Source organism: Cydia fagiglandana, chromosome 3 (assembly GCF_963556715.1).
Source record: "Cydia fagiglandana chromosome 3, ilCydFagi1.1, whole genome shotgun sequence".
NCBI lineage: Eukaryota > Metazoa > Arthropoda > Insecta > Lepidoptera > Tortricidae > Cydia > Cydia fagiglandana.
Genome location: NC_085934.1, coordinates 21567483 through 21590783, shown reverse-complemented (window position 1 = coordinate 21590783; position 23301 = coordinate 21567483). Strand labels below are relative to the sequence as shown.

Sequence of the window (23301 nt, the reverse complement as noted above, 5' to 3'; positions counted from 1 at the left end):
GAATTCGTTTTTATTGTAACGTAGTACGCGCTATATTACAATAGCACAAATTCGGCTGTATTGAGTAGACAATGACGTAAAGAGCGTCACTCTGATATTATTGCTTTTTTATTAATACAGAGGCACAGGCATTTCACGGTACAGCCAAGTGAACAAAATAATTTACATTTTATTTTTTTAATAAAAAATCGCTTTTATGTAAACATATTGTTAAAATATTGAAGAGTATGCAAACAATATTAAGAAAATTTTCAGCAATAAATACGGCCGTTTATCTTTGTAGCTTAAATAAGCTGGCGCCAAAATCAAACTGAAGTGGCTCAACTGCAAAGAGTAGTATAATATAAGGATACACAACAGTCTCAACAGCTCACAACCGGCATGAAACAGGAATTACCTATGTTTTGTTTTGGAATACTTTTTTATTCTGTGCATCGTGTCGCGATCTTAACTATAACAAAACACTAGAAAGCGTTAAAATATTATTGATGCAAAATGCCTTTATCATATCAGGGAATCACCAGCACGTATTGCAACCACACTATCGATAAATTGATTGTATAATTACAAATAATATTCCACGAAAATCATTTAGCTAATATTCAGCGGTAGGTACCTAGTACTTATCTTTCGGTATCACAGTATCTCGATACGATGTATGTAGGTAAATATCTATTTTATCGTGAGTGAACGTGAATCTGCGCCTTTTGTATTCAACAGCGAAGTGAAACGCTTCACCATAGCGATGGGCGAGTCGAGTTATCTGATTCGAATAATCCGAATCAACCTACAGATGAGTTGATTCGAATCAAGACTATTGGCAATCCGAATCAACTCGGCCACTAAACTGACTGGTAACTTGGTATCCGATCCGCTGACTCGGCGAATGAATCGCCAATTCACCAACTCTCCGAGCCGAGTCAACGCTACGCTAAGGCCATTCAAAAATAAACCTTAATTCCATAGCCCGAAGGTTCTTTTTACAACAACTGCCGCTTGATTTGCCATCCCGAGTCGAGTTCACTGGTAGTATGGCCATTGAAAAATAAACCTTAATTCGGTGTCCTGAAGGTTCTGTTTACAACAACTGCCGCTTGACTCGTTTGCGGCTCCGCGGCCCGTGACCTTGTCGCGAACCACGCAAACCGTCGAGTCGAGTCAGTTCGAATTTCAACTCGGATCAGTGGCCGAATCGATTCGAATGATTCGAATCGAAAAAAAGTGGACTCGTCACATCGCTACTTCACCAGTGTATTACGTCCTTAAGGTTTAATTGGTCCCTTTGTCCGGAAGCACAAAGGACAAGGGCTTGAATTGAGCAATAAAGTTGCGAGGTTCATCTGTATGGGTCGCCCTTTAACCGGTACCGGTACCTTTGAGGGCTGCGATTTAGTTTTTATTAGTTTAGTTATTTATTACACAAGAAGTTACAACTTTTTTGTTAAGGACAATCTCCACAAAACTACTTATTAATGCCTTTAGGCCAAAAATACGCGAGAAATGTACTTAATGCAATACAGTCTCTACTGTGTAGTAACATTTTTATGATAAGTATATGTAGGAGGTAAACGAGCTGACGAATCGCCTGGTAAGCGATTTACACTGGCCTATGGACATCCGCAACATCAAAGGGGTTGTAGCATTGCCGCAATTTAAGATAGGCGAGGTACGCTCTTTTCTTCAAGATGCAAATGCCATAGGTAATTGTAATGTTTGGAGTTTTTACGTCTGGGCTATAACCGCCAAAATCGAAGTTCGCAAATTGTGGGGATTTTTCTCTTTCACTCTATTACGCGTTCATGGGAGTAAAAGAGAAAAATCCCCGCAATTTGCGAATTTCGGTTTTCGCGGTAGCCGCTCTGATCTCTACATTACTTAGGTACTTTAAACTGAGTTTCATAAGAGGGTCCTATTGTATAAAATAGCGAAGGATAGGGTAGCGAGGGAAACAGTAACAGTGGAGCACCCGTAAAGTGAAAACCCATCTTCAACTGGCTTAATTTAATTCAATGAAGGACCACCATGCACCTACAAAGGTCACAAAAACGGTTTCCAGAACGGACTCGTTAAAGACCACCTTTGGTGAATACAACTACGTTAACGTAGGTACAGTAGGTATACGGCTCACTGCATAGTATGAGCGATAACCTATTAAGGACAGAATAAATAATAGTACTACCGTACAGAAAGGAAACTTCCTACAGAACCGAAGTTTTACGGCGGTTCAGGGTCGAATCATGCTGTCCCTTTCTAATATATGACACTATCCCTTTCGGCTATTTGGGGTTGTCAAAATTCAAGCCATTTATCTTATCTGTGGTCGTGCTCCCAAAAGGACGTCAAGTTGTGTCAACCCTAATAATTGTTCGGAGCAATGCTGAATCGAACGTAGCCGAGTTTGCCCGAAGGGAAAAGTTTCGCACCCCTAACCTAAGTACAACAGTAGGTAAAGCGGAGTCTGAAGATATTATTCCAAACAGGAAGACAAAGACAAGGGTTACAATGGAGCAATTAAGTTGCGAGGTTCATCTGCTGGGGTTGCCTTTACCGAGATTGAAACAGGTGACACGAATGGTGCTTTAGGAGTGCCTTTACATTTTAGACACTTCCCCTACATTGTAGTAGCACTGCTCCTAAATTTATTATAAAGCTTAATTGGTTTTATCATATAACTTTTGCAGATTATACGCCGAGAAATACCAAAATCCAAATCTTAAAGCCTTCCAAAGCTTGTACCTGCCTATATGGTTTCATACGGAGAGGAAGAAAAATAGGATAAAAAGCGGGAATTTCAAGACTATAAGAAGAGATAATGTTTTACGAGTATAAATCTTGGGTTGTTCCCATTAGTTACCATCAAGTTGTTACCAGTGGTAACTATTGGGATTTTTTTCCCACCTTTTACCTCTGGTAACTACTGAGAAAAATAATTCCCAGTAGTTACGACTGGTAACAACTTGGTGGTAACTAGTGGGAATAGGTAACAATAGATAATTTGATGTTTGTACCTTGTCTTACTCAGTCTTAGTGGAAATTTTTTAATTTACTTTCGATGGAATTTATGCTTAGGTAGGAATTTTATTGGGGTACTTGTAGGTAGGAAGATTGCCATATTTTACCTTCTATCGTAAATTTTCTTATATTAGATAGGTATCCAAGTAATTTTGTTGATTTTCTCTTTTAACTACGGGAGTCAAAATAATCATTCTTTCCTTCTCAATGAAAATTCACGTTTATACCTAAAATATGAAATTAAAAGGTAAAACAGTATTCAAAGACAAGATCTATAGAACCTATTCTCGCAATGAATGAGACGAGACCGTCCAACTTGTTAATATCAGTTGGAAACACTGGGAAATATTCAATTAATTTCTATCCGTCTACAGCGGTATTCTGACTTTCAAATTTGTTAAAGTTTTGATATGGTTATGATACGACTTTGACACGACTCGCTATGCATTTCGGGTAGACCACTAAGCGCGAACGATTATATCATGTCAATATCAAAACTTTTACGGATTTGAAACTAGAATACCGCTTTCGTTTATTCTCACTTCTCTAGTTTACGCCTGCGATATTTTGTAGGAAGGGGTCATCCATTAGTTACATCACACGTTTAGGGGGAGGGAGGGGTCAAGAAAATGTGACATATTGTGACATGGGGGAGGGGGGAGACACAAACTTTGTGACGTCACTTTAACTTCATCAGTAACCGAAAATTTATTTGAATTATTTTATTCGCTGTACATTTAAATAACAAGTTTTTAAAACGATAATCGTTTTTATTCGTTTAATTTTCTTTCCTAAGCAGTTTTGGGTTATAAAATTAGTAATATTTATATATCAAAAATATTTTGATAAAATATTAATAATACTTAGGTACTTACTTAATTCGATTTGGCGATTTCGTAGAAAAAATGTGACGTCACACTAGGGGGGAGGGGTTTGCCAAATGTGACCAAGCGTGACAAGGAGGGGGGGAGGGGTCAAAAAACCTAGAAATTCGTGTGACGTAATTAATGGATGACCCCTAAAGGCTCCTCTTCACGTTGGGCCAACGCCAACGCCAACGAGGGACGCATCCATGCGGTAGAATGAGATAGCAATATCACTTGCTCCCTCTAACGCATAAATGCGTCCCTCGTTGGCGTTGGCGTTGGCCCAACGTGAAGAGGAGCCATAAGAATGATTGCGGAGAAAATTGCCCTTTCTATTAACTGAAATGAGAAAACGTAGACGGTGAGTCTAATTTTGGTGTGTAATTCGCATTTCTGAATAGGGAAGGTGTATTCGGGTAATACCGAATGTTGGATAATTCCGAAATTCAGATGAAAATCACCCTTAATTCCATCATGATAAAAGTCTCATTTCGGAATTATCCGACAGTTTTCGACATTCGGAATTACCCGAGTAAACCTTACCTGAAAAGCGCTGTTTAGTAATAAGACTGTGCCTGTTACGATTACGCGTAATTTTCTCATCTATTCCTCATAGTACCAACTTGGGGACAATTACAATATATATTCCTAATTCGTACAAAAATTGCGAGCTTCTCTTGCTAACCTTTTATATCTTTTATTTGAATGTGAATGAGGCACTTTACAAGTTATAAAGGTTCTGTTCGGTTTGTGTGTGTCAATCAAGTGTTTTTGTATAGGAAGGTAGGTAATTTACTTACCTTGAGAATAAAAGAACGAACCTTTACACAGAGTTGGCCGGAAAGTAAACGGGAAGTTTAAAGTTCGCATGTCATGACGTTAATAGGTTGGGGTGAAAGGTCTTTGTTGTGGATTGTGTGCGCTGACGGAAGTGGGGCACAATACGTTTCATTACAATTGAGGGTGTTTATTAATGTACTTGCGTTCGACCGCGACTTCAGTCGTTTAAGACTTTGTTAATTGTCACCTATATAGGGGTTGATATAAAGAATAGTAACTGGCTTCGAAGAGCCCCGCCGCTTATTGTCCGCCCTTAATCGCTTTAGAACCGGAATTGATAACTGTGGACACCACTCACATAAATGGGGTTGGGGCGCCTCTCCTGCCTGCGAGAGTGGACACCCAGACCAGATCATCGAACACATGTGTAGGTATCCCGCCTGTAAAGGTGAAAAATTATTAGCCACTGTGATACCTTAATTTATCATGTCTACAGGAAAGACCCAGTTAAGGAACTTCAACTCTGCCTTCCACATTGCACGCAGAGAAGTTGGCCGATGGGGTCGAAAAGTGCTCGAGTGGAGACCACGGATTAGCAAGCGCAGCGTAGGACGTCCACCCACAAGATGGACAGACGACCTTGTTAAGGTCGCCGGAAGATGCTGGATGCGGGTCGCTTCCAACCGGCACGTATGGAAATCCAAGGGGGAGGCCTATGTTCAGCAGTGGACGTCTTATGGCTGAGATGATGATGATGATGATGAACTCTACCATAAAGACGGAAACAAAATAACCGTCACCAAAGTTCATACTCCTAAGGTAGAGGTTAGATGTTTGGGGTGCTAATGGCTGCGCGCAACAAGTGCGGCGCAGCGGGGAGGGGGGATGTGGTAGGGGGTGGGGGGAGGCTGCTCATTGATCAGGCGCCTGTTGCTGCCCCCTGGGGCCGGACAGCGGGTGCATGCCACAGTACGTCAACTGGATAACAAACCCTTCCTTCCTTCTTTTTTTTTTCTTGTTTATTTCAGATGTCGATTTCGTTTCCTCTGCTTAAAATAAATTATTTCACACCGTGTCCGAAATAAAACACCAGATAATTATTAGAAAAACATAGATGGCAGTTATTATTAAACACAATTTATGTTTAATAAAACGGATAGAAATATAAAATGTAGGTGAGTTGACCGTGACGTCACTATACTCGTTTTCATATAAATTCCATGTTAGCAAATCGTTTTGACAGTTCTAAAAAAGAAGCCGATTTGACTAGTAGGAAAATAGATTACTTTTAAGTCGACATCTGAACATCAATCGATATCGGAATAGCCGAGGTGCTCAAAAATATCTGAACACGCACGCTTGCGCCTTGAAGATAAAGGTGTTCAGAGATTTGTGAGCGTTTTGGCCACTCTGACGGCTCTGACGGCGACTGCAAGCTTTTATTTAACTTATTCGATTGAGTTGAAACTTCACATGTACATAAGATGGGTGACAATGCAATAAATACCACAATATATAGATGGGTAATAATGCAATAATATACTATAAGTACAGTGAAACCTGGATAAGTGAGATCTCAAGGGACGAGCAAATTTGTCTCACTTAAAGAGGTTTTCCACTTACCCAGGTTCCCAGTTAGCCAGGTACAGATAAATTTCTGTCTCATTTACAGAGGTTTCCATTAATAGAGGTGAGAATAGAGTATATTTCAGTTATAGAGGTGGTTAATAAGGTATTTAATAATTAATATCTTTAAAACTAAATAAGGTAAAATAATCCTTGTCCCTAAATATGTTTTAAGCCTGTTTAAATATTTCTTTGAATTTATTTTGAATGATTCTCCAATGGATAGATATATCAAAATTAAATTAAATTTGATACGGACTTCATTGCGTATTAGAAATTTAATAAATGAGAATTAATTTTTTCGTGTTACTTATCAAAATTTCAGCTTTCGTTTCGATAGTTTTAGCTACTTAGATAAATTAACTAAATCAAAGTTTGAAGTTGTTTAGACACAATTAGGCAAATGCGGAATTTGTGGATAGACTAAAAGTTAGTAAGAATACGGAAATCGTTCAATGAAGTCCAAGTTAGAGAGGTCATAAATTGACGTTATCTCAGATACAGAAGTCAATTCCCTATAAAATTCTAAAAAACAATTAGGAAAATGTAATCTTATAAATATAGTATCAGTAAAAGAGGTAAAATACACTCTCCATCTCACTTATAGAGGTAAATGTGACTATAAAATAACAACAACGAATCTCAGTTATAGAGGTTCGTTTTTTCTCAGTAACAGAGGTAATTCAGTGCTAAAGTGTCGGGACCGCACCATGAGTCCCAGCTATAGAGGTTTCTCACTTATCCAGGTCCCACTTAACCAGGTTTCACTGTATATATCGAGTTAATCTGAAGATGGACACAGGAGAGGGCTATTGGAACTCTGTGATAAAACAACGCAACCTAATTTTGTTAGAATTGTCTCGATGAGTATTAATTGTCTGTTGAAGGAAAAATACAGTCAGCGATAAAAGCTTTTTCCAGAAATGTAGTCTCTGTCAAAAAAACTTAATGACTTACTCATAATTAATTACACAACCGGGTCTACCGCGATATAATTTCATTGTTTTTACCTTCCGACGTTTCAGCTGAGTTGCACCACTTGCACCAGCTGTGGTCACGGAAAGAAAACAACACAATGAAATTATACCGCGGTAGACCCGGTTGTGTAATTAAATATGTGTACAAAACGCGAGAGTTTAAAGTGTTTTATTGGCTTACTGTCGCTATGTCTAGTGTGGCCAAAGTAATACAGCCGGAATACCTTGTCACATATGTCGCCAGCGTCCGCTGCTATTGCGGACTTCGTGCAATTTCTTTTGCATCAACAAAGCGGCCGTTTGTAAAGCATATGTTTTGCTTTTATTCTCACGCAAATAGAACTGTTACATTCTATTTATTGCGTTAAGGATGACTCACGTTATAGCTCCTCCACACGATGGGCCAACGCCGGCCACTCCAAGTGACACAGTCATGCGGTAGAATGAAATAGCAATATCACTTGCTCCCTCTAACGCATAATAGCGTCCCTTGGAATGGTCGGCGCTGGCCCATCGTGTAGAGGAGCCATTAGACCGGGCCGAGTCCGGGCTGGAGCTACCAGCGCTTCGTTTTCTATGGGCATCACGTGATCTGTCATTTTTTTTTTTTTTTTTTTAATTTATTTACACAAAAGGTACATGCTCATAAACAAAATTTACAATATCGCCAAACTGTAACCAGTTTGTTGGCGAATGAAGCGCTCACTTAACTAATGGAATCATGCACCTAAACAAAACAATTAGTAACTTAAACAATAGGTAATCCTTATTATAATATAAAAAAACTAACATGCATAGATGCCTAACAAGTCTTCACATTGTCTCAAAGTTTAATTTTCTAAAAGGTATGTTTTTAATCTCTTTTTAAGGATCGGCTTACTTAACCTAGGTTTACCTCTTAACCACCCTATTTCGTTAAACAGCCTAGGCACTAAATATTTATTTAACCTTTTCCCATAATAATTAACCGCCGCAGGCTGTATTAACTTCCCTTCACGTACCCTCCTCGTGTTGTATTTATTAAATGCTGGCCGTTTATACTCATCTAAGTAATAGTTTTCTAAAGCAATCAGGTATTTAATTTTTTTTTGTACAGGTAAAATTTTACAAAGTGGGAATAACTCGCTATAATCATTACACATATTTTTTATTTTACTGTCAACCAAATATTTAACTAATCTGATCTGCAAATTTTCTACATCGTTTATATAAGTACTAAAGGTGCGGCCGTACACACTTAAACCGTAATTAATTATGGAATCCGCTAACGCATAGTAAACCACTAATAACACATTTTTACTCACCACTTTTTTCAGTTGATACATTTTTCCCAAGACTATTCGTAGTTTCTTACAAAGTTCCTCTATGTGAAATTTAAAATTGAAGTTATAGTCCACCAGCAGTCCCAAGTGTTTACATCGGTCAACATATTCTAAAAATGAACACTCACAGTCTAATTTGTTCCTATGCAAACAGTCATAAGTATGTCCTACAATGCCAATTTGTGTATAATCCACTTTTTTTGCTATGCTGTTATACGGAGAGTGTATATGTAGGCACTTCGTTTTTTTTATATTGATTATGATACCGTTGTCATGTGCCCATTTTAGTATATTTTCAAAATCATACTGCAACTGACAGCGAGCCTCGTTAATATTTTTTGATGAATAAAATAGGCACATGTCATCGGCATATACAAACACCTTGCATTTCTGCACTACATTAACGACACTGTTTACAAACATTATGTAACCGACCGGCCCGTACACCGAGCCAGTCGGCACACCGAGCGTCACACTCGCCTCCGCGCCTTTTGTACCCGCAATCGCAGTTTGAATTAATCTATTGTTTAGGTAATTTTTAAACCACATGTTTGTGGGTCCACCTATGCCACATTCCGCCATAGCTTGTAACAAAACCTCGTGGTCCAAGGTATCAAATGCCTTTTTATAATCAATAAAAAGGCATAATACCTGTTCCCCACTATTTAAGCTATTGTTAATCACCTCCGAGAAGTGTGTCAAGGCCGTGGTTGTACTTCGGCCTCTCCTAAACCCATGCTGGTGGTCAGTTATTATATTATGCCGCTCCAAAAACGTACTAACTTGGCCGACAATCACTTTTTCAACGATTTTGTTAATAATAGACAATATAGCAATCGGTCTGTAATTTGTATACTCATAATGGCTACCAGATTTATAAATCGGTCGTATAATGGCTTTTTTTAACATGTCAGGATATAACCCTGATGATAAGCTTAAATTAACAAAGTTTGCTAGTACAGGGCTAATTTTACTTTTTATACACTTTAAGTCTTGTACTCTAATGTTATCCAAACCTGGTGATTTCTTGGAATTTAAACTGTCAATTATTTTTTCAATATCATGCGATGTGATTTTTACATATCTGAATGAAACGTCGTTCTTGGTTACATACGATTGTCTATCTAAGAACTTAATATTACACACATGCTTAATATTTAAAATTTCTTTAGTAAATGTTTTCGCAAATTCACAACAAATATTGTATACATTTTCTTTTTTCCCTAGGTATTTTATTATTGTACTATCCAGGCTTCCCTTTTCCCGTCCCAACCAGTTATTTATACATGCCCATATTTTTCTGTAGTCCCCTTTACAATTTTTGATCTCCGAATTTCTGTAATTATTTTTAGCTGTATTAATTAATTTATTTAATCTATTACGAAATTTACGACATAGAAAAGTAAGCGCCGGAAGTTTCAACCCTTACCGGGCCCGGTTTAACTGAAGTCATCCTTTAAGGTCTACGAATTATTATTTGCGCCCTGTAGCATCCCCTGCCTGTCGTAAAAGGCGACTAAAAGGGGTTCTCGGGGTCGGAGACGATCGCAGCTAAGGACTGCGACTGAAAAAAGAGGGGACCCACAAAGGGGCATAGCGCTAGGACGGCACTGGCGCGTTCACTGTAGATCCGTCCGAAATGCGCCGAGAAGGACCACTGGGAGGTTTTTAGTCGGTGAAAGTCCGACATAATCTCCGCGCTGTCACTGCGGTGCGGAGGTATCCATAAAGGATTTTCCTCGCAATAAAAAAAAAGATTTACTAATTATTAGTCTCATTTTGTATGGAATTATGAATAGCGCGCCAAGCGGGACCATACAAAATGAGACTTAACGCAAACGCGTATGTCACGTCACGCTATCGAATGAAAGTTACACTAGGGGTACCGGTAATACTTTGACGACCAGTCTGGCCTAGTGGGTAGTGACCCTGCCTGTGAAGCCGATGGTCCTGGGTTCGAATCCCAGAAAGGGCATTTATTTGTGTGATGACACAGATATTTGTTCCTGAGTCATGGCTGTTTCCTATGTATTTAAGTACATATTTATATATTATATATATCGTTGTCTGAGTACCCACAACACAAGCCTTCTTGAGCTTACTGTGGGACTTAGTCAATCTGTGTAAGAACGTCTTATATTTATTATTATTTATTTATTATTATTTAATACCTTCATTTAGGCTTCATTTACCGTAAAATGGTGTGAGTTGGGTGAAATTTGACTTTCAAACCTCGATAAAATTTTATTTTTACACGTGAAAACTGAATGGTGTATATAATTAGTGGTTCGGACGTTTGTTTCTTATTTTATTTTGGGTAGTTCCATTTCATAACTTTGACGATAAAGAGGAAAACCCAGCTCACCCCGTAGTGCCTATTTAGGGTGAGAGGGTTTTTCATACAAAGGTGATTTTGGAAGATTGTTGGATCGATTTTTTTTTATTATGCGTATTACTATAGCCCTATTTTAAATTGGAAATATTATTTTTGTAGCAGTAGCCTTAAAATCCCTTTTCACCCCCCTCTCAAACCTTCTCTCCCCATTCATAACCCAACTCTCCCCGCGAAACCTACTCACCCCGTTTTACGGTATATTATAATGCGCATTTTCTTCAAAAGCGCGTGATTTCGATTGACGCCTATTTCGTTCTTTTTACATTTATTCATATCACTTCGATGGCACGTCGCACTTTGAAGTCTCTATTTAGGGAGTTTATATATCCTATTGATATGAGAAAAGCTTGAAAAAAAAACGATACTTGAATGGGTACTTACGCATAATCAGTTTTATATTGTTACAAGTTTTGAATCGAAAAAGGTTTTGATAGGTATATTTGGGTATTTAAAAATACAGTTTAATATTTGGATACTAAACAACGAGTAAACTACATAGGTACATGTATACAACATTTTATATTATGTAAAACAATACCTACACACTTTGTATTATATTTACTACACAGCTTGGAATATAATAACAATGCAACATACATCTAAAGTACCTATCGAAATAATACCATTCTAGTTTATGTGATGTATAATTTTGTTAATATTACACACTATTAAAAAAGTTAAGCGCCGTTTCATTACCCTCAAATATCTTTATTATTACATTAACACTATGTACTACCCATTTACCTTACCCTTTTTCACATTACGATATTTTATCTCCATGAATACAATCTCTGTCCTCTTCCTAACGGGTATGTGCGAGAGAGACAGCTATTTTATCCACTGCGATAAAAGCCATAAACGCGGCCATAATAACCTGCAACATCGAGATTCGGTAAGCGTAGTGTCAATTTAGATACGTTGGACATAGACTACCTTCTCTAGATTCTGTATTTACCACTGGCTTTTGCCCGCTACTTCGTTTGGCGTAGATATAGACATATCACATAGACATAGAAAAACTTTATTTAACATCACAAACATCACATTAATGGTACATTTGAACATAAAATCTTAAAAACTTCTAAAACAAAATTAAATTTATGTTAAAATATAAACAAAACAGCGTGATGTTAAAAAGGGGCTCGACTCAGCATGATGTTGCAGTAAAATTAACTGCAACGTTGGTTTTCAGTCGGACCCTAATAAAATAATAAATAAAAAACCGGGCAAGTGCGAGTCGGACTCGCGCACGAAGGGTTCCGTACCATAATGCAAAAAAAAAACAAAAAAAGCAAAAAAGAAAACGGTCACCCATCCAAGTACTGACCCCTCCCGACGTTGGTTAACTTTGGTCAAAAATCACGTTTGTTGTATGGGAGCCCCATTTAAATCTTTATTTTATTCTGTTTTTAGTATTTGTTGTTATAGCGGCAACAGAAATACATCATCTGTGAAAATTTCAACTGTCTAGCTATCACGGTTCGTGAGATACAGCCTGGTGACAGACGGACGGACGGACAGCGAAGTCTTAGTAATAGGGTCCCGTTTTACCCTTTGGGTACGGAACCCTAAAAACCTAAAGTAAATAAAATATCGTTAATGTTGCTGCGATACAACTTCCATCTTATAATGCGACATAAAATAGTAGAAATTAAATAAAATGGAACTAACAAAACTTCCGTACTAAATTGTTACCAATGCAATGTTTAAGCATTTTACGTCAAAAGTGTGACAGTTACGAAGTGGCGTCCTCATTTATTTTCTACTATTTTTTATCGCACGATTTTGGTATAAGATGTATTTTTATATGTTAATCTAATCTGTAATATAAATAAGCTGTGTAATATTCGAACCTGTTCAGCCATTGCGCGATTGATCAAAGAACATTCTATCATATTTACTTTCTCAACAAAGCTTAACAGGCCTCAGTTAAGTACCTAATACGTATATGTTTCATTCATACCAGCATAATCACGGGTGCCCGCTGTGCTCATTAGGGTTGCCAACCGTACTATATTATATAGTATTGTACTATATTTTGGCTCTCTGTACTATATACTTTTGGAAAAATATATAAATAGTACGCTAACATACTATATTTCCGATTAAACGTATATTACACTCATGTTTAGTATTTTATCTAAAAGTACTATATTTTTGATGCCTTATTCTGGAAAATACTATATTCCACCAAGAAAAAGTTGGCAACCCTAGTGCTCATCCACAGTTCTCTGCAATTTTTACTAGATGGCGGGTTTGTTGTCCTCCTCTTGGGGGCCTGCTCCGTCCTCCGCTTTGCTGGCTAATATCAGCTGTTCTTGTAGGTCCCTATCTAGCGGGTGTGACCTGTGGCTGATGACCTTTCAGAGCCCTTCATGCTGTATATATAGTTATAGCTTCGGTAATGTCAGTGGCTAGGGGCGAATACTTTGTGATATTTGGAGGCACAGACTATTAGGAATCCTCTAGACCGAGTTTAGAGCAATTTATATTTCATGCAACCGATGATGCCAAAAAAGCGGGGGTGCGCGGGACGAGGTGGGCGAAATCCCGTGCCGTGATTGCTCCGTTCAAAGAGATGGACGTCACACAAAGACACTTTCGACGCGAACATGGAGTAAAATTACCGTATGCGTGGCAGAGGGGGTAGCGCGACTATGCTTAGTCTGGAGGATGTTTTGTCTGTGTTTGAAGGTTTCAATTTTCTGAAAGTCCATTTATTCCGGATCTAAAGTTTCTAGGGTGCAATTTTTCATAATTTCTTCATTTTCCATCATTATTTAGTCAAAATTCGGTTTAGACAAATTACAATGTATATAACTTGAAACTTTAAAATGTGAAGTTTGGTTGGAAATAAATAGACCGTTTACCGTTCAATTTACTACCGTGTAATAAATATCATTCAATTTTATTAAAGTAAATCGCACCGATATATTCCAAGAAAAAAAAATTAAGCATAGGATGACATTATTCGCTGCAATCGGGTGAGCTTAGTAGCTCAGTTAGTATAGCAATGGGTTTCTTAGAGACCGCAATTTCTTACTACTTATTACATACCTCTACATACAAGTATGTTGTCTTTTATTTAATTCAATCATTAAAAGATTTAAAAGTATTTAAAAGTCAATACATTTCCATCTTCACCACTTAGATACCTCGTTGGCAATCTTCAACTGTGCGTTTCTCCAGAAACTTCCTGCCTCGCACAACTAAACTGTAGAATAAGCTGTCGTCCGCGATATTTCGTACCGATACGACCTTCAAACCTTCAAGAAAAGAGCGTACTCAACTCCCATTTTAAAGGCCGGTAATTACCTTCTTACCATCAGGCGACTTAAAAAAATACTTGTTAAATTGATATTTGTCACAATTTCTCAGTATAAAAACATCAAATTGAGTATATTACCGTAAAATTGTACAAAGGCGCCACGGGGCCAATATGCAATAAATACCGTTCAATGCTATTACAGTAAATCGCAACGATCGCTCCGTTCGACTCGCGACAATGGGGACAATTCTGTTTTTTACAATTTGATATGGTTTTAATATGATTTGATACGACTTTGCGTGTAGGTATCCAAATATAACGAAAAAATATTTTCCTCAGCAAAACACAAATTTGCCCTTATACATTTCCCCCCCGTACTTAAAAATAATCTTCTGCCTTTTATTTATTATCCAGCTAATCTTCAACATATGGCAACACTATACGACTAAATTGCGATACCCTCATCTCATTACCTTTACACCTTATTTCTCCCCGCTTTCTTGCTCGAGTCGGTTTATTTGACAACTCGGTATCACACCTGAAAAGGAACTATCAATTTTAAATTAAACCTTATCTTCATGTAAATATGGTTGATATTGAAGTGTAGGTAAGGGTAGGGGTTGAAGAGGCAAAGTAGATTGCGGTAGGTATAATTGATTAGGTGCCAGTCGGGTAGACACAAAGATTAATCGAGGCACGATTAAAGTTGACTTGCCGGTAGGTGTACATTATAGAAATGTGCATTCGATTGTGGACTTTATATACAAGGGCTTAAGATTTAAGATATGATAAATGTAATTGTTTATGTTGAGTTCGGGGAAAGAAAATTGATATTACTTCGTAATGGCACCTAGTTTTCTTCCATAACAAAATGTTATTATATAGAGATTATTTGTTTTTGTAATTGTAGTTTTCTATTGTAAAGCGACTGCAAAAATTTGTTCTTGCACTGCAATCGAAAGCACCACGTTTCGTGATCACCGATCAGCCGAATGACAAGTTGGACGCCTCGGTCCGGGCACGGCCTGGTCTAGCGTGAGTCATCCTTAATATATACGGCTAATGTAATGTGTTAGTCTGCTTTTTTTAATTTACTCAATAGGTATATTTCTCTCTCTGCACTAATTGTAGATATCTCCGTTTGGCCCTATGGTTGACTGGTAGAGAAGGCCATTTGGCATTAAGTCCGCCATTTGTACGTTTTTGTATATATTTTGTGCAATAAAGTTTAAATAAATAAATAATAAATATACGGGTTATTTTTGAACCGTTAGCCATATTGTGCGAGGTGATTAGGTAGGTCATACTGAACAACTTTTTCTATGGGAACAAACCCGAAATCCCAAAAAAAATTAGGCCTTCCCATAGAAAACGTCGATATTCACTCGACCAAAATGTATGAAACGGCCAAAAAAATTTTTGTGATTTCGGAGTTAGTTCCAAAAAGAAAAGAAAAAGTTGTTCAGTACGGCCTATTACCTAATCACCTGGTACAATATGGCTAACGGTCCAAAAATGACCCTGTATATCAAATATATATCGTCGTCTAGCATCCACAACACAAGGCTTATTGAGCTTAGGTTCTGTGGGACTAGGTTGATCTGTGTTAAATTGTCTTATAATATTTATTTATTTATGTTATATTTGAAGGAAATACCTAATCACCTCATTTCGCTTTGCGTTTACCTGTCACTATTTAAGTAGTAGGTACGTGTAGGTATCCTGATAATCACAATAATGTGGGTAGGCTAAGCAATATATGAATAAAGTAGTCTATACGCGGTAATGGTCGTTTGTATATCTCCTGACATGGCGCAGTCGGTAGGATCCATAAAGACAAAAAGGCACCAGTTTACCGAAAAGAAATTACCGACAACCGGTAAACTGGTTTGTACATTTTTCCTAAAAACATCACAAATGTTAGCTCCCTATAACTGAACCTTATTATGTTACAAGAAGTTAATAAAGTAAACGTACGTACCCTTAAATGCTATTACCTATAAAAAGTCTTTGTTTGGACGGGCCCAAATAGTATATTACGTTACCTAAGTAATTCAATGAAAGACGTCTCGGACAAAATGGCCGAATTACTGTTGAAGGACCCGTCTGTAAAGACACATTATTAACCGATGTAAAAAAAGAAGGAATATTTGAATTGATTTTGTTTAAAAAACGTAAAATATTTAGTTTCTCTTGTTTCTTTATTGAAAATGCAAATCAATCGACAGGTAACTGTCTCTGTTTGTTAGGCCTGAACAAAAAAAAACATCTAAAGGATGTCTCACGTTAGACCGGGCCGTGCCCGGGCCGGAGCTTCCGGCGCTTACTTTTCTATAACATGACAGGCGATCACATGATGCTTTCCATAGAAAACGATGCAAAACAAAACCCAAACAATAACGTCACTTTTGACACTTGTTTGACACTGACATATCCGATCCATATCGTTTCAATATCTAGCATTTGACGTATCTCATTGTTCGAATACGGCTGTGATTCGACGATTATAGTTTCCGCTACAAAGCAGCTACGCGCTACGGCGTAGCGGTAAGTAGTGATAGACGGCTCGATTCGGGAAATGAATTACGGCTCGATTCTGAAAATGAATTAGATCTCTACTAGACCTCAACAAGTTACGATATGGATAATTTAAAGATATTTGTAAGCTAGATATGTCAAATTTGACGTTTCCGCGATTCTGGAGGCCCTTTTGAACGATTTCGACAAGTTATGACTTAGATATGCAAGTCACATCTAGTCGATATCTAATGTAAATCTAGTTGATCTCTATATCGTTTCTAGATCTTGTGATTATCTCGTTTCCCGAATACGCGTGCTAGAGAGTCACTAGATATGAAATAGTAAAGATATGTGACGTTCTACTGCCAAAGGTACCTTATGGCGGTTGGCGCCGCAATTCGGGAAATGAATTAGAGATTCACTAGATATGAAATAGTGAAGATATGTGACGTTCCACGGGAAAAGGCACCTTATGGCGGCCGGCGCTTTCGTCGCATAGCGCCGCAGTAATATTGGAGCGGCGTTAATAATAGCGTAAGCGCCAACCGCCATAAGGTACCTTTACCCGTGGGACGTCACATATCGTAACTAGTTAATCTCTAATTCGTTTCCCAAATCGCTCCGAGAGTCTGTGCGGAAAGAGAAGAGTCGTGAAATATAGGGGAGCCCATACATTCTCCGACTCTTCTCTTTCCGCAATGACCCTAGGAATTTTGCTCGTCACGTCTCTCGGCTATCACTAGCTAATTCAATATATATTATACTGGTAACGTATAAAAACTACTTAAAATTTTACATTTGACTTCTCTTAAATCTGAATAGTAGGGGTAGTAATCATAAGTAATATAATTATGTACATATACAGGGCGTCCCACGGCTATGCCACATGGAGGGAAAGTACCCTAAATATTGTAGATGGAACATTTTACTGAAAGAAGACATTATTTTAATTTAAAAAACAATTTAAACTGCATTCATAGATTTTTAAATAATTACATGGTTGAACCGGGAATCGAACCCGCCGCACGAGAAAAAAAATCACCCTGTAGCTTTATCATACCGATCGAAAGGCTTGATCATAAGGATTATTTTTTGCTAAATAACATAGTGTCAGAAATAAAAGGAAGCCCATGAATTTTAACATTTTTAATTCAAAATCAATCAATTTAATTTATCAAATGCTCAAAATGTAGTCTCATTCTGTTGAATACAAAGCCGCACTCTTTTGATTATTTCGCTAAATTTCACATCAAATGTTAAAATTCATGGTCTTCCTTTTGTTTCTGACACTATGTTCTTTAACAAAAAATAATCCTTATGATCAAGCCTTTCGATCGGTATGATAAAGCTACAGGGTGATTTTTTTCTCGTGCGGCGGGTTCGATTCCCGGTTCAACCATGTAATTATTTAAAAATCTATGAATGCAGTTTAAATTGTTTTTTAAATTAAAATAATGTCTTCTTTCAGTAAAATGTTCCATCTACAATATTTAGGGTACTTTCCCTCCATGTGGCATAGCCGTGGGACGCCCTGTATATTTTCTTGTAGACCTAGTGCTCTCAAGTAAGCAGGTGGGGACGCAACTGAGGTAAAAGCTAAGATATGCTGAAAGAGAGAATATAGTATTCGTTCCGCTGGTCCATGTCAAGCATTTTATTGTTTTTCTATCACATTCTTGTTGACATGACCCGGTCTAACGTGTGTCATCTTTACAGGTGCCCACCTGTAAAGATGACACACGTTAGACCGGGTCATGTCTGGGCCGGAAACTTACTTTTCTATGACAAAACAGGAGATCACGTGATGCGTTCCATAGAAAACGATCTAACACGGCCCGGTCTAACGTGAGTCATAATTGGCACTCCATTTATTGTGCAAATTAGGACCAAAGCATTGATATGCCTAAACGAGGAAGGAAATAAATCATTGCCTAGTTTGTACTTGAGTAATCGAGAGTCTGTTGAGAGTAATAGTTGTCGTAACTCGAACACTTGTTGTTTTCTCGTATAAGTCGTACGAACGTAATTTGTTTCGACCCAAATTAACACGCTACTCCTTTTGTTACGTACGTGAGAAACGACCGGATGTCTGTTTTGTGTTTTAACGTTGCTTCGTTGTTTTCGCAATTTGTTTCTTTTGTATTAAGTTGTATAACACTAGCTTCGACTTCGTCCGCGTAAAATGATGATGATTGCCAGGGGGCGGATTTTTTAATTTCTAGCGTTCGATTTCGTCACTCGAAAATCGGTGAAAAACAGCGAAATGCTAATTTTTGAAATACGAGCGCTAGAAATTGGCAATCGAGTGGTATTAAGGACACGTTTTCAATTCTATTAATAAAATTTAAATGCCGGGTACTGGATATATTATTGAACGAAATACACGAAATAGAGCGGTCGAAATTCAAAAATCGGCCCCCTGGGCCTTAGAGGTCAACTATCTTTATCACCTTTTACCTACCTTTACCAAAATTACTTTAAAAATTACCTAAGTGACAGAACCCTGCAGACTGTTGTAAACGGAGTGTCCGGTGAGCTCGCGTGCGTGACGTCTGGTGTGCCGACTGGGTCAGTCTATGGCCCGGTTGGATACATCATGCATGTCAACAGCCTTAGTAATGTCATACAATACTGCCAGACATACATGTATGCTGACGATACATGTCTGATCAGGACAAGGATCTACATGAAGTCGAAAGAAAAATACAAATCGATTTTGATAATATTCTAATGTGGTCACATGACAACGGAATTATCTTAAACATAAACAAAACGAAAATAATGCACGTGTGCTCGCCGTACATGCAAAAAAAAGGTTCACAAATATCAATTATTGGTCATACCTACGACTGCCTCCATAATGATAAAACTGCCTGTACCTGTACTCGACTGGAATCCGTAAATGAGTATAAATATCTTGGGCTAACGGTAGATGTCAATTTTAGCTGGAAAAATCATATTTACTATCTATGTAATAAACTTAGAATATTGATAGGGAAATTTTACCACCTTCAAAACGTAGTCAGCAAAAAAACACTGTTTGTAGTTTACCATGCGCTAGTAGAATCATTAATAACCTACGGTCTAAGTGTGTACGGGAGGACCTTTCCTACCTATATAAGCAAGATTAAATCATTACAAATAAGGTTTTTAAAAATGCTTGTAGGTAAAAAAGAAAAGAATAAGTGTAAAGGAGACTACGATCAGCTATATGGGAAGTGTGGGGTCCTCCCTGTTCAAGAAAAGTTTAGGTATCTTGTGGCCGTAGACCAATATGGGTGCAGCGACCATAAAATGCCTAGACGGCTAAACGATAGGTTGTTAAGAGCTGACAGGCGTGCACAATATCTCGAACCACAATGTTGTAATTACTATGGGGAAAGAACATTACACTATATAACTCCTCGGATTTATAATAACATTAGATTTCTGTCTGTAAATGAAAATATTACAAAAGCAGCGTTTAAAAGAAAGTTAAAACTGGAGATGTTGGAAATATACTTACCTAAAAAGTAATAATTTCAAATACATACTTACCTAGAAAATTATAAAATCATTCCACAATCATGTACATATTAAAATATCAATAACAATATAAATAGTTAAAAAATGCATGCTTTCTTTTCTACTAACAATAGTATATAAGTCACGATTGTAAACATTTACCTTAATATTTATTAAGTAAGAGTTGAGGGCGGCGCGCCAACAAACTGGTTACTCCAGTTTGGCGCATTTATTGTATACTAGATGAAAACCCGGCTTCGCTCGGGTAAAATAAATAATAGTAATAGGTAATTCTCATTTTGAATTAAGTAATTATTTACTTTTAGACTTCAAACCTTCATCAAGGCGGTTACAAACCTATCTCATCTTAGAAAACTTTAAATCCGTAACATAAATACAATTATAACACGAAAAATTTACTATTCCGATATATCTAAAAACAAATATGTAATTAAAAAAACCTAATCCGCTTTTCTGGTAGCAGTTCGGTTCTGTAAGGGTCGCAGTTCTAACCTAACCTAACCCACTTCTGGTTGCAGTTTGGTTCTATAAGGATCACAGTTCTAACCTGACCCACTTTTCTGGTCGCAGATCGGTTCTGTGAAGGCCGCATTTATAACCTAGCCCACTTTCCAATCTCAAAAGAGGGAACCCTTTTGTACCTACCATTCATGGCACTAAAGTGAAACTATGGAAATTATGACTACTATTTCATTCTTTAATATTAATGCCTATCCGTTAATATTAAATTCGTTTACAAAAAAAATAAAAATAAGTAAACTGGATAAGTGCGAGTCGGACTCACCCACCAAGAACGGAACACTTTTTAGTATTTGTTGTTATAGCGGCAACAGAAATACATCATATGTGAAAATTTCAACTGTCTAGCTATCACGGTTCATGAGATACAGCCTGGTGACAGACGGACAGTGGAGTAAACTGAAATAAAGGTTCCGTCACACCGGCGCGTTTTCAGAGCCGGGCCTGAGCGTTTTATATGAAAAAGCGGCGCGCCCCGCTCACGCGCCGCACTCGAAACGCGCCTATGTGACGGAGCCTGAAATGTCAAACCGGCCAAGTGCGATTCGGACTCGCGCACGAAGGGTTCCATACTTTTTAGTATTTGTTGTTATAGCGGCAACAGAAATACATCATCTGTGAAAATTTCAACTGCCTATCACGGTTCATGAGATACAGCCTGGTGACAGACAGACAGACAGACGGACAATGAAGTAAAACTGAAATAAATGTCATATACCTAGTACCTACTAAAAAAACCGGCCAAGTGCGAGTCGGAATCGGTTTTTAGTTACCCTTTAGGTACGGAACCCTAGTATGAGTGTAATAGATTTGTAACCGGTCAGCAATGTGAGTCCCTTGGAGAAGCGGAGGCCTAGTCTAAACTCCCACTTAGCATCGGCATTAACAGCCTTGTATGCTTGTTTGCCACCAACATGTCGTATTAAAACATATTAATAAAAATTTACTCGGTCAACAATGTGAGTCCCTTGGAGAAGCAGAGGTCTAGTCTAAACTCCCACTTACCATCGGTATTAACAGCCTTGTATGCTTGTTTGCCACCAACATGTCATATTAAAACATATTAATAAAAATTTACTAATTTCATTGGTCATATCCAGCCTAGCATTGCATTGGCCCCGCTTAAATATTTTAAGAGTGTAATAGATTTGTAACCGGTCAGCAATGTGAGTCCCTTGGAGAAGCAGAGGTCTAGTCTAAACTTCCACTTACCATCGGCATTAACCGCCTTGTATGCTTGTTTGCCACCAACATGTCATATTAAGCATATTAATAAAAATTTACTTGGTCAGCAATGTGAGTCCCTTGGAGAAGCAGAGGTCTAGTCTAAACTCCCACTTGCCATCGGCATTAACAGCCTTGTATGCTTGTTTGCCACCAACATGTCATAAATAAAACATATTAATAAAAATTTACTCATTTCATCGGTCATATCCAGCCTAGCATTGCATTGGCCCCGCTTAAATATTTTAAGAGTATAATAGATTTGTAACCGGTCAGCAATGTGAGTCCCTTGGAGAAGCAGAGGTCTAGTCTAAACTCCCACTTACCATCGGCATTGACAGCCTTGTATCTTGTTTGCCACCAACATGTCATATTAAAACATATTAATAAAAATTTACTCATTTCATCTGTTATATCCAGCCTAGCATTGCATTGGCCCTGCTTAAATATTTCTTTAATTTGTTTTTAGTAATTGTTGTTATAGCGGCAACAGAAATACATCATTTGTGAAAATTAAAACTGTCTAGTTAATCTAGTTATCACGGTTCATGAGATCTTGAGATACAGCCTGGTGACAGATAGACAGACAGACAGCAGAGTCTTAGTATTTAATAGGGTCCCGTTTTTACCCTTTGGATATGGAACCCTAAAAAGTGACCAAGGCCTCCAGTGCCCCAGGCTGGAATCAAAGCAGCGTCCTCTGCTATTGCAGCAGGTGCCTGTGCCATTCTGCCACCGGGCCACCCACGGCGGCATAGGTCGAATTTTTCCAAGTATACTTATGCACTACTTGCTGAAGGCTTATGGAGCCTCGCCATCCCTAAGCCTAAATTAAATATTTTCTGAAAATAATTTGTTTTGTTCTATAATATATTGGAGTCCTAGTAATAGGGGTCCCGTTTTTACCCTTTGGCTACAGAACCCTAAAAATCAACCTACGCTTCACTATGACTCTGAAATTTTAGCAGGAATTAATATTTTTTTGTTGTCACCTGTCAAATTAGAATAGAATAGAATAGCCTTTATTGACCAAAAAATTAAATTTCAGTACATATTACATTTAAATAACTTCACATTTCATTTATATCAATTAGTTTCTATATTTTTTTCCTTAGTTACTTTATTAAATAATTTTTATGTTTATTTTTTTTCGCTTTTTAATAATTATTTCAGTCTGCCTTCTTGGCATAGGCCTCCCCCAGCTCTCTCCACAGCTCACTATCCCTTGCCGTCCCTATCCAATTCGGCTCCGCATGCTTCTTTATAT

The 23301-nt window shown here is 37.8% G+C and overlaps 1 long non-coding RNA gene across 1 annotated transcript in view; it reads left to right on the top strand.

Annotated features, from left to right (window-relative positions):
- The window catches only part of LOC134680375 (uncharacterized), a 327839-nt gene that overhangs the window by 54149 nt on the left and 250389 nt on the right, over positions 1-23301 (top strand). The window lies entirely within an intron of this gene.